Genomic DNA, 12,183 nt, shown 5'->3' with positions numbered 1-12,183 from the left:
TGACTTCCCCAGAGTTAAGCACACTGCAGGCATGTGATAAAACTTCTTGAGGCTTCTCTGGTAGCCCAGTGGCTAAGATTCCACGCTCCCAATGCAGAGGGCCTGGGGTTGATCTCTGGTCAGGGAACTACAACTGGATTCCACATCCCACAACAAAGATCATGCATGCCCTAGCTAAGACCCAACACAGTCAAATAAACATACATATATCTTTTTTAAAGTTCCTCACTTTCATTCACATGCAGAAGAGTCCACTTCAAGAAAGTAACTTAGAGACGAGATTCAATGATACACCTACAAGTGTCCTATCTTCTGCCATCAACCAGAAGTCACCAATGGTTATCTGATTTCACTCCACTTGCTCATCCCCACCTCCCATTTCCATAGTTTGGACATCATACTCCATCTAGTGTCTGGCTTATGACATGGGAAAGTTTCCATTGGTGGGGTTGCCTGCTGAGTCACCACACCCCTCCTCCTCCAAGACCACACAGCTATGACAGAAATGACCATGTTTTCTCATATCCTTGCCATCTTAGACACAACCAATCCATCTAAATTGGGTACATAAGTCAACAGACGCCAATTGCCACCACTGCAACTGACTATTCCATGGGTGAGCTTCTGATCCAGACTGAGCCTTCAGAGTCTTTCCACAGAATTGTTTTGTACTAGAACTCACAAAGTTTGAGATTAGTCATACCTTCTCCTTTGTTAAGAACATCCGTTAGATCAATGCTTCCCACTGTTAGGAAAAGCCAGTCTGTCCTAAAAATAAAAGAACACCCAGAAAACAGCAGATAAGGGTGATGGGATAAGACATGGAAACATTCAAGCTCTGATTCCAATTGTTCCTGAGATCTGGTTGCCTTTCTGTACCTCAGTTCTTAAAACCTTTAGATTCCCCTAACCAATAAACTCTGTTTTTGCTTATGCCTTTTCAGGTTGGGTTTCTGTCATTTGTATCCAGATTTCAAAACAACAACAATAGCAAGAAATACCTTATGTCCTCAGGTATTTTCTTAATGCAAAATCATAGAAATTGTATTTTTGAATCAAAACTAATACACATTATTAAAGACTGAAGTACATTTCCCTAAAGTGTTTCAGAAAAGTTGTATTAATTTCAACTCTCATCTGCAGTATATGACAATGTCTCTAACACTGGATTTTGAAAAAGTATTTTCCAGTTTGATAGGTGGAAAATGTTAACTTTCTTTGATTTTTATTAGTAATTTGGAGGGAGATCAGAAATGAAACGTGATGCAAAGAGAACTGGAGAGTGGAACTGAATCAATGGAGGAAAAAAAATCAAGATCTAAGCTACAAAGAGCCTGTTATTTATTGCTGTATAATTGCCTCAAAAGTTAGTGGTTTAAAGCAGCAAAAAATTTACCATCTCAGTTTATGTGGGTCAGAAATCTGGGAGCAGCTGACCTGGGTGGTGAGGGTTCGGGGTCTCTCACGATTTTAGAAACAAGGTGTGACTTGGGCTAGAGGATCTACCTCTAAGGTCATTCACACAGGGGTTTGGCTGAAGACCTGAGATGCTCATCATAACGGACCTCTTTACAAGGTGCTCACAAACATGGCAGCAAAACAGGAGCCAGTGTCTTCCATGACCTCCTATAACCTGCACATCCTATGGATTACACAGATGGATTCTGGCAGTGTGGGAGGGAGGCTACTCCTCCCACACTGTGTGAAAACCAGGAAGTGGGGATCATTGGCATCCATCACAGAGCTGGAATACGGCCCGTGTTCAACTTATTTTACCTTTCTTTCCTTGTAGACTCACCCACCTCAATTTTGTACATTCTGCCAAGCCTCCCTCCCCTGCATACTACACCATCCTTACACCATCTCCTCCATCCCCCTGGATTCTATTACAACGTGATACTGATGACTACCTCCTCAGCCTAGACATTTTTCTCCGACTCTAGACTTGTATTTTCACTTTCTTTGTGTGTATGCCCAGTACTAAACGCCACTCCCCATACCGCTCCTTTTGCTCTCTCAGGGGAGGTACCACCATCATCCCCATCATCCCCCCCAGGGATCAAGTCCCACACTGGACACCTCCCTCTATCACTCCCTCCACGCCACTGGGCTGTCCACTCCTATGGGCCTGCCCCTCTTTCTTCCACTGTGATGTTAACAGAACACACCCACCCTGGCTGCACCCTGAGATTGAATTCTGAATGAATATATCTGAGAGGCAAGAAATGATTAGAACAAACACATTTTATGGCAGCACTCTAGGAAAAAAGTGGCTGCTTGGACTTCGGTAGACTTTGAAGAGATGAAGTTCTCTGCTTTCTGGACCCCAGGCTGTTGTGGCCTATCCCAATTGCCTTCCAGGAAATCCCTTTGTTACTTACATTAGTCAAGGTCACTTTCTGTTGAGTACTAATGGAACAGAAAAATAATTGAATAACCACCGTAATTCAGCATTCAATAAATCACCCAGTCCTGGTCAAGTCTATCCCCCTCAATGTTCCGGGGACCTGTTCACACTCCCAGCGTCACCATCCTTGTTCAAGGCTGGCCTCCTGTTTCACCGGAGTTGCTGCTGTAGCTTCCTAAGTAGTTTCTGGGCTCAGCCCATTCTCCTGCTTTATTTTTCATGTGTACCTGGGTGATCCTCTCAAAATAAGTACCTGATAATGTTACTCCTCTGCTTTGAATCCTCCATAGGTCCTCGCTGCCCTTAATGAAAGCTGAAGATCCTTAAGTGGCTGATGAGGGTCTTAGGGTCTAGCTGCCTTTGGTTATTGAGCTCCCACCCCCACCCCCGCACCCTAATCACCAGCCACACCAAAGGGCTCCCACAATTTTGGAAGTCTCCATGCTGTCTGTCACCTCTGGGCATTTGCATTTGTTTCCTCTTGCATTATTTCACACCCCCCCCCCCCCCCCATATACACAAACTACCTATCTGACCAATCCTTATGTATTGTTCATGTTTGGGCTTAGATGTCACTTCTTCCAGAAGCCTCCCTGACCCCACACCAGTCTGGGTCATGCTTCCCTCCATGTAGTCCTATAGTGTCCTGAACGCCCCTGGGTGTCCTAGCCACCCACCCATGCTGTCATCACTTAACTGCCTACATGCAGGCCTATTCCATGCTGGAGTCCATGAGGTCAGGGACCATGTCTGTATCCCCAATGCCTAACTCAGTTCTTTAAAACACAGAGGAGCTATGTAGTAAGCACTTACTGAATAAATGAATAGATATTTAACTCCTCTCAGATTTGTTCTCAATCATCTACCAGCCTAATTATAAAGCCTATTTTCCTAAGTCACCATGATGGTACACACACGTGCAATAGGACTTTTACAACTCAGCATTAGCAAACTTTAGGTTTTAAGGAATTTAACTTGAGCCACATGGATAATGCTAAAAAAAAATCTCAGAAAGATATGTGGCAAAAAAGACCAACTTTCCCATCAACATCCCTTTAACATTGGGAGCCCCAAACACGTCTGATAGGATATTTGCTTAGACATTAAGATTTGGTCTTAGGAAACATTGGATTAGAAATTTTTCTTTTAGAAAAGTCTCTACCTGCATTGTAAAAAGTTGTAGAAAAATTTCAACATACTTGCTAATCTGCTTGATTATTGCCACACTTTACAGGGAAACTTCTGTACACATAAGTTAGTCTTATAATAGTCAAGAGAGCAAATATCCACTGGAAATGCCTGAGGGCGGGGGTGGGGGGGAGGTTACCCAAGGGAAGAGTGAACATTCACTATTGGCTGATGCGCCCGTCACCAGCATTGTGTACAATCCTTATCTCCAGAGAGAGGGTGATGCAAGGCATCAGTGTTCAATACTGGACACAGTGATACCTCCCTGGATGGCTGGAGATTTCAGGAGAGGTTTGTCAGGACCACATAGATGAACAAGATTATAACTCTGCAACATCCCTAAAAGATGACCCTGAGAACACACTTAAAACATTCAGAGCTGTGCAATTCTCCTCAGGGATCAATTACACATCGTCTAAATAGCTATACATACCTGCACTGGCTCTGGGCAGCCCTTCTTTTTTCACAGGAAAGCAATTCAGACAGTAACTTTTTGGTCCAAATTCTGTGATGAGACCCTAATTAAAATACTACAAACTCATCTCTCTGAATTCCCTAAGAGTTCCTTTCTTGCTGATGGAGAGAATCAATGTGTTTCATACAGGCATCTGAGAGCAAGCATGCAGGGTACATAATCAAACTGTCCCCAAATTAGAGCACTGGATCAAACGCCTTTGTGGATTCGGAATAGTGGCTCCCAGGATTTCGAGCAATCTCTGTTCTTTGCCTCGCAGCTCAATCTATCCTGTGAGCAGGGCCTCCTATTATCTCAGTGCAGTTATAACACGACTGTAAACAATTCTGTTTTAACCGCCGTGGTTGGGCTTTTATGAGCTCACGAATCAAAACATACACTGGTAATCAAAGAAAATCTTCCCGTGTGACCCATCTTTCCAACAAGACTATTGTGTACATACTACAAAGTACTTTTCAAACAAAGCAAAACAAAACAAAAACAAGGCCAAAACGAAATACACCATTTTATCAAAAGAGTAATATTAAAAAAAAAAAAACTATGGACATTTTAGGTTTAAAAGAGAAAAACAAAACATGGATTAGGACATTTCCAATCAGCAAGTTCTTTTAAAGGTATTTTGATGCTTCATGTTTTTTGCTGCTGTTTTGACGTTTTTGTTATCATTAAAGTATATTGCTTTTTCAATAATGGCTTTTGTCTAAAAGTCAGATTCTGTCACACAGAAAAATAGGACCAAACCAAGAAGTAAGCTTCTCAGAGATGAGGACGTGGTAGCAAAGTTCAGGCCCTTTTTTTTTCTTTTTAAAGGAAAAATGTGGTATTTTTCTTAGGCATAATAGGTAATTTTCAGTAACTGATTAGAAGAAATGCAGAAGGTTTGGAAGGGTATACAGGGGTGAGACTGCAGTATAACAGAGGGAGCCAGAACACCTGAGCAACCTTGTTCCAGTCACTGACATGCTGACACAATAGAATAACCTGCTGTCATTCAAGCCACTTGACCTCTGTGGCTCTGATTTCTATCTGTAAAATGGGGACAACAGGAATTGTTGTTGTCATGTCCGGCTCTGCAACCCCATGGACTGCAGCACACCAGGCTTCCCTGTCCCTCACCATCTCCTGGAGTCTGCCCAAACTCAAGTCCACTGAGTCGATGATGCCATCCAACCATCTCATCCTCTGCCCCCCTCTTCTCCTCCCGCCCTCAATCTTTCTTAGCTTCAGGGTCTTTTCCAATGAGTCAGCTCTTTGCATCAGGTGGCCAAAGTATTGGAGCTTTGGCTTCAGCATCAGTCCTTCCAATGCATATTCAGGGTTGATTTCCCTTAGGATTGACAGGTTTGATCTCTGTGCTGTCCAAGGGACTCTCAAGAGTCTTATCCAGCACCACGAATTGAAAGAATCAATTCTTCAGCACTCAGCATTGTTTATGGCCCAACTCTTGTATCTGTACATGACTACTGGAAAAACCACAGCTTTGACTATACAGACCTTTGTCAGCAAACTAATGTCTGCTTTTCAATATGCTGTCTAGGTTTGTCATAACTTTCCTTCCAAGGAGAAAGTGTCTTTTCATTTCATGGCTGTAGTCACTGTCCACAATGATACAGGAGTACAGGTTCACAAATCCTTCACTTCCATTTCCAAGATGGAAAAATCAAAGAATACCAGACATTTTTTCATGATGCATGTGGAGCAAAATTACCCTGAACTGAGGTGTAGAAGTATAGTTGTCACTTACTCCATTTAGCATGAACATTTGTTTTGTCCCAGAAATATTAATGTGCTTGATTGTAGAGTGCCTCTGGGTGGAATACAATGAAAATCAATAAAATGCTTAGAAATAAATTTAACCAAGGAGGTGAAAGATCTCTACATTGGAAACTATGATCAAAGAAATTGAAAAGAACACAGATAAATGGAAAGATAGCCTGTGTTTGTAGATCAGAACACTGTCAAAAAATCCATACTACCCAATGTCATCTACAGAATCAACATAACCCCTATCAAAATTTCAGTGGCATTTTTCACAGAAATGAAAAAAAAACAATGCTAAAATTTGTATGGAAACACAAAAGACCCTGAATAACAAAAACAATCTTGAGAAAAAAATAACAAAGCTAGAAGTATGTTCTCTGATTTCAAACTACACCTCAAAGATAGAGTAATCAAAACAGCACAGTACCAGTGTAAGAACAGAGGCCAATGGCACAGAATTGAGAGTCCAGAAATAAATCCGTATCTATACAGCTAACGAGTACACGACAAGGCACCTAAGAATACACAATGGGGAAAAGACATTAGTAGTCTTCTCCATAAATGGTGTTAAAATTGGATAATCACACGCAAAATAATAAGGTGGACCCCTATCTTAAACCACCCACAAAAATTAACTCAAAATGGATTAAAGACTTAAATGCAAGACCTCAAATTATAAACTCCTAGAAGAAAATATTGGGCAAAATTTCCTTCACAATGATCTTGGCATTTTTGATGTATACCAAAAACATAAGCAACAACATTTAAAATAAACAAGTGGGGCTACTTCAAACTAAAAAGCTGTCTGCACCGCAAAAGGAAAAAAAAACCAATAAAATAAAGAGGCAACCCATGAAATGGAAGAAGATATTTGCAATTCACACATCAGGTAAGAAGTTCAAATCCAAAATAGTCAAGAAATTCATACAACATGATAGCAAAAAATAATCTGATTTAAAAATGAGTATAGGACCTAAATATTTTTTTTCTCAAAGAACACATACATGTTGGTGAACATACAAAGAAAATGAAACCCTCGCGTGCTTTTGGTGGAAACGTAAATTGGTACAGCCACTAAAACGGTATGGAGATAGATTGTTCAATGAATTAAAAATAGAACTATCATATAATAGATCCAGTAAACCTACCTCTGGGCATCTATTCAAAGAAAATGAAATCAGTATCTTGAAGAGGTATCTGTACCCCCATGTTCACTGCAGCATTATTCACCATAGCCAAAAAATGGAAATAACCGAAGTGTCCATCAACACATGGGTTACAAAAATGTGATACACAGTCACACACACAAACATTACTCAGCTAGGAGAAAGGAAGCAATTCTAATGTTTGCAACATGGATGGACCCCCAGGGCATGATGCTAACTGAAATAAGTCAGACAGAAAAAGACAAATACTCTCTGATTCCACTTAGATGCAAAATCTAAATAAAGCCAAACTCACAGAAACAGCATAGAATAGTGGTCTCCAGGGATGTGGGGATAAGGCAAGAGGGACTGGGGGGAACAGGGGAGACACTGGCCAAAGGAAACAAACCTCCAGTTACAGTACATTCTGGGGCTCCAATACTCAGCATGGTGACTCTATGGAACTGTACTGAATTGTATACTTGAAAGCTGCTCTGATAGTAAATCTTAAAATATTCTCACTACACACAGTTACTGAAGTGGTGGGTGTGTTAACTATCCTTATTGTGGCAGTCATTTTGCAACATTATATGTGTATCAAATCACTACATTATATATTGTCAACTTACAATGTTATGTGTCAATTATATCTCAATAAAGGAACAGAAAAAAGATAAAACCTTTATAAGCTCGAATAACACCAACTTGCCTTATCTTATTCACTCTTGCAGGTCTGGGATCTAGGTTCCAGGTTTGCATGAATTCCACAAATCTAATAGCATGTTATTAGGAAAAAGACACCATAATGCTGTTGTAACTCATGTGAAAACAAATCTTCTGCTAGAAAAAGACATGTTCAAACAAGCACAAAAGGCTATGGGGTGGAGACGCCGTCTGCCACAAGTCTGTAGGTATTGAACTCAAGTATGTTTGGTGCTCCTGGCTCAAGGATGCCTGCACATGAGGAAGTCTGCAAAGCTGGCATTGGTCCAGGGCAATCACCTGGGCCTGACCCTCCTGATGTGAACACACACCCACCGCCCTTCAGGGGCTGGAGGTAAATCCTTCCATTTTAGGCAGCCTTGAACACTCTAAAAGTCTCACTAGGGGCACTTTATGGTTTGCTTTTAAGACTCGGTCAGGAACAAGTATCTGTGAATCAAGGCCTCTGTCCTCTCAGAGCAACCTTCACAACCGCCACCTTGCGCCCAGGAGGCCGCTCTTGTTGACAAGAGAACTTGAGGCCTAAACATGTGCACGCAGTAGTGTTGACTGACCATCCGCTTGGAAACTGTTACCTTACTGGCCCAGCCATAAAACCTGAAATCACATTTCATTAACACTGAGTGTCTACCTAGGCTATGCGGGTCTGCAGGAGACTGAAGAGTAAAGCTTAATAGAAGACTTCAACAAATCCTGTAAACGCTGTTTTCAGTCATCTGGGAAAGCCCAACAGCCTTTGGCGGTGGTGCTTGGTTCTTGGCAGCACCAGGCTTCTCTGAGTTGGATGTATGATGCTAAGACTTGATCCGTAAACAATAAGGTGAGGAGTATTGAAGCTGAACTCTTTGGGGGCACAGAAGTGTCTGACTAAAGTTCTTCAAATAATGTAAGTTGTTTTAAGGAAGACTCTGTGCTTGATGCATGGTGTCAGGGATCTCACTCCATTCCTCAAGGTGGTTCCTGATGGGGTCTTGCCCTGTCCACGTGCTGTTGGTCCGTGGGCACATTCTTGCCCTGACAGTTTTCTCTGACATAATTCCCACCAACTCATTCTCCTGCTACTTCCCAGCCTCCTGGAAGAACAAAAAACTCTTAGCTCACTCTTTCCAACACACAAAACACAGCCAGGGTACCACCAGCTTCTTTTAGAAGATGCTGCGGAAAAACTGAATAAAGATTGAGAAATGGCCAACTACTACCTAGGTCCAGGGAGAAACGACGGGTCACTAGAAACCATTTGGGGTCACTAGAAATCATTTGGGAATTAGCGTGGGCTCCATCTAAACAGAGTCAAAAAAATTACTGCCTAAATTCTCAACACCCAAACACCTCATATGTACTTTTAGTATGTGTTTGTTTGCGGCACCCAATTCAAATAAATCATCCCTTTTATGTGAGTTTAAGTTTTCTGTCAAAAGAACAGAAAACTTCCTAGTTTCAAATATTTTCATCAAACCACAATGTCAAGTCTAACTGGGGTGGGGGCAGTGGCGGTGGTTGGGGCTTCCTGCCTGAGGCAGTAAGATATCGGGGTCAGGCATGGGTAAATCTACTAGCCCACGGTGTGTCTTTGCCTCAAGTACACAGTGACTACTCACATGCAGGAACTCAACAGATGGTATGCGATTGACTCCAGGAGTTTTAAAGATGGGCTGTGACGCAGAAGTCTCCAGGCTGGTTAACTCATGGGGAAAGCGACAAAGAGGAGCAAGGTGAGAGCATCTGGGAGACTCCCTTTCCATCCTCCTTCCCACCTGCCCCACGAGGCGGTGGCCTCAGCTGCAAGTCCAGAGCCTTGGGGTTCACACTGACTTATCTTCTTTGGAAGACAGAGTTTGGGAAAATCACTTTTCTCCTCTGAAGCTCTGTGCCCTTCTGTGTAAATTCAGCATCCAGCCTGTCTAGGCCTGCTGTGAGATCAGCCAGAGCGACTTTGGTGAAAACACTTGCTTGTGCTTTTCCTCTGGACTGAAGGCAGCCCTGTGGGAACTCCCCTTCCCTGTGGGCCAAATAGCTAAGATCCCAGCTGAGAATCTCCTTCCCTGGGGAGAGGTAAATGAGAGTTCAGCTCTGCTTCTAGTTCCTATCTGGGACCCAAAAAATTCTGTCACTCGCTGCCAGAAACCCAAATAAGACTAAAACACAATGTTCACACAAGCTTATAAGCAAAGGTAGTTCCTAGCACCAGAACAGCCCTGGTGTTACAATGTTATGACACATGAGAGGCTTTCTGAAGTGCTTGGGTTGTTAAAAATGAAAGTATTTCCACTGTCAGCTCTGAATGGATGCTTGAACTGAAAGGCAGATAAACGCAATTAGCTCAAAACAAACAAAATACACGGATGGTGGCAAGACTACTTTTTGCTGCTGATGCCCCAGTGGGAAACTGAGGGGTGGTCAGACCCTAGGCTCACTGCTGACCTCACTCTATAGGTTACCCAGGAGCTGGTAGCTATATAAAAGTACACCGAAGAATGTCAAAAGAATTTCTTTGGGTACCCACATCTTCATACTTTTTTAACTGCCAGGCAAGGTATTCCAGTACAAATTCCCTTACAACTGGCAAAAATATCAGTTGACAAATCCCCGAAGTTACATGCTGCCAGTCCAAGAGTGTTCAGCTGAGGATACAAAACTGGCTGTCTTGACAGCGGAGGGCATTGCTGGTGGTCTAGCTACTCAACATCTTGCTGTACTGTGCTTCTGTCCAGAACGCAGCCTTCTGAATGTGCCATCAACATCTCCTGCTCTCGGCTGTGGGGTCCCAGGACTTCATGGTTATGAGACAGCTTGAAACTGGGTTTCTGGATATCCCATGGCTGCAGAATACCAACCACTTGCAGGGTGTTATAAGCCTGTGGTTAGTTTCAGCACACACCATTCCTGGATAAGAGAGATCTTTCGCAGCTCACGGGTTACAAAGCCAGAAAAGTAGCAGCCACAAGGGAGGTGTTTATCTGCATAAACTTGAAGATGCGAGCATCTATCACCTTATGTTTGACCTGCCAGTCTTGAAAGGTCTTCAATCTGGGATTTTCCTTATTTCTAGGTAGTTCTATGTAAGTCAACCTTCGAGTCCTATACACCATTCTCTTCTTTCACTGAAACTAAGTTTTCCTTGGTTCAGGGTGATTCTATCTGTGTCATTCTTCAGACCCTGCAAGGCCATACATGGAGTAAAAACTATGGAAGACCAAGTAATTAAAACATCAATAACATCAAGACTGCTATGCAATCAATCTAGGCCTGAGACTGGTATCAGACACGTAAAAATCTAATCTGATAAAACCTCAGCAATGAGAAAAAAAGATGCCCATTTATTTTAAAAAGCTAGGATTGATTATGCATTCATCTCCATTTTTAATCCAGAATAAGGGCCAGTGCTTTGGCTCCCTATAAAGAGAAAAACTGAAGGCATCACAGATTGACCCACCAGGCACCAAACAAGAACTCTAACTCCTTGAGGCAAACATGTTCTTCTACAAGTGCCAACATAGTAGGCAAGTGTCATATTATTTGTGCCAAAATGATTTTTCTGTTACTCAAAAAATTGCCATTACTTTTAAAGAAATTTTAAGAAGGATAAACATAATTAATTAAGCTAAGAATACTTTAAAACATTATCCTATCTGATATAGCAGCACTCATACCACTCACATTTGAAGTGTTACTTCCACGATGAAAACTGCTAAATTCTTAGCACCTGACCACTCAATACCTCATACAGCTACATCACTGAGATACTCCAGACCACCATGAGGCTCCCAATCTTCAGCTTTCTTTCTACCCAGTGGATCTATAAAATGATAGGTTTTTGAGTCCCAAAGTTTAGAATTCTTTAAGTGCTTTCTTATGCTGAAGCTTCACACACTCAACCAGGAGCAGCCCAAGGGATCTTAAACTTTCAAAGACTTCAGTATATCATGTTGGGAATGTTTTGCAAAGGCTGGAAATAGCATGCATGCATGTGCTAACTCTAAAGCACCATTGGTCGCACAGAACTTTCTGTGATGATGGAAATGTCCTACAAATTTATGGAGTCCAACATGATAGCCATTAGGCACATGTGGCAAGCTGAACATCTGAAATGTAGTTAGTATGACTGACAAATTGAACTTTTAATTTTAATCAAGTTAAATAGCCACAAATGGCTAACTAGTGGTAACCATACTGAACAGCACAGCACAATACAGCTCTAAGACATCAAGACTTCTGAGTAACAAGCCAACTTTTTGACAAACTAAAGAGGCAATCAATAAATATTTGGTAGCAACCTGTCATCAGTAACTTCTATCCACTCTCCCTTCTAGCTCTTCTCAGGAAAAAACAAAAACAGAATTAAAAGAGCAACAATAAAAAGCCCTCATGACTTTTTAACAATCTCCCTTGAATAAAACTAATAAGTCTTCATATATAGGAGTGGCATAGTAAAAAAAAAAGAAAAAACTAAAGTCAGCAAAACAAAGAATTAGAAATAAGCATAC

This window comes from Dama dama, chromosome 29 (genome assembly GCF_033118175.1).
Source record: "Dama dama isolate Ldn47 chromosome 29, ASM3311817v1, whole genome shotgun sequence".
NCBI lineage: Eukaryota > Metazoa > Chordata > Mammalia > Artiodactyla > Cervidae > Dama > Dama dama.
This window is presented reverse-complemented; position numbering follows the sequence as displayed.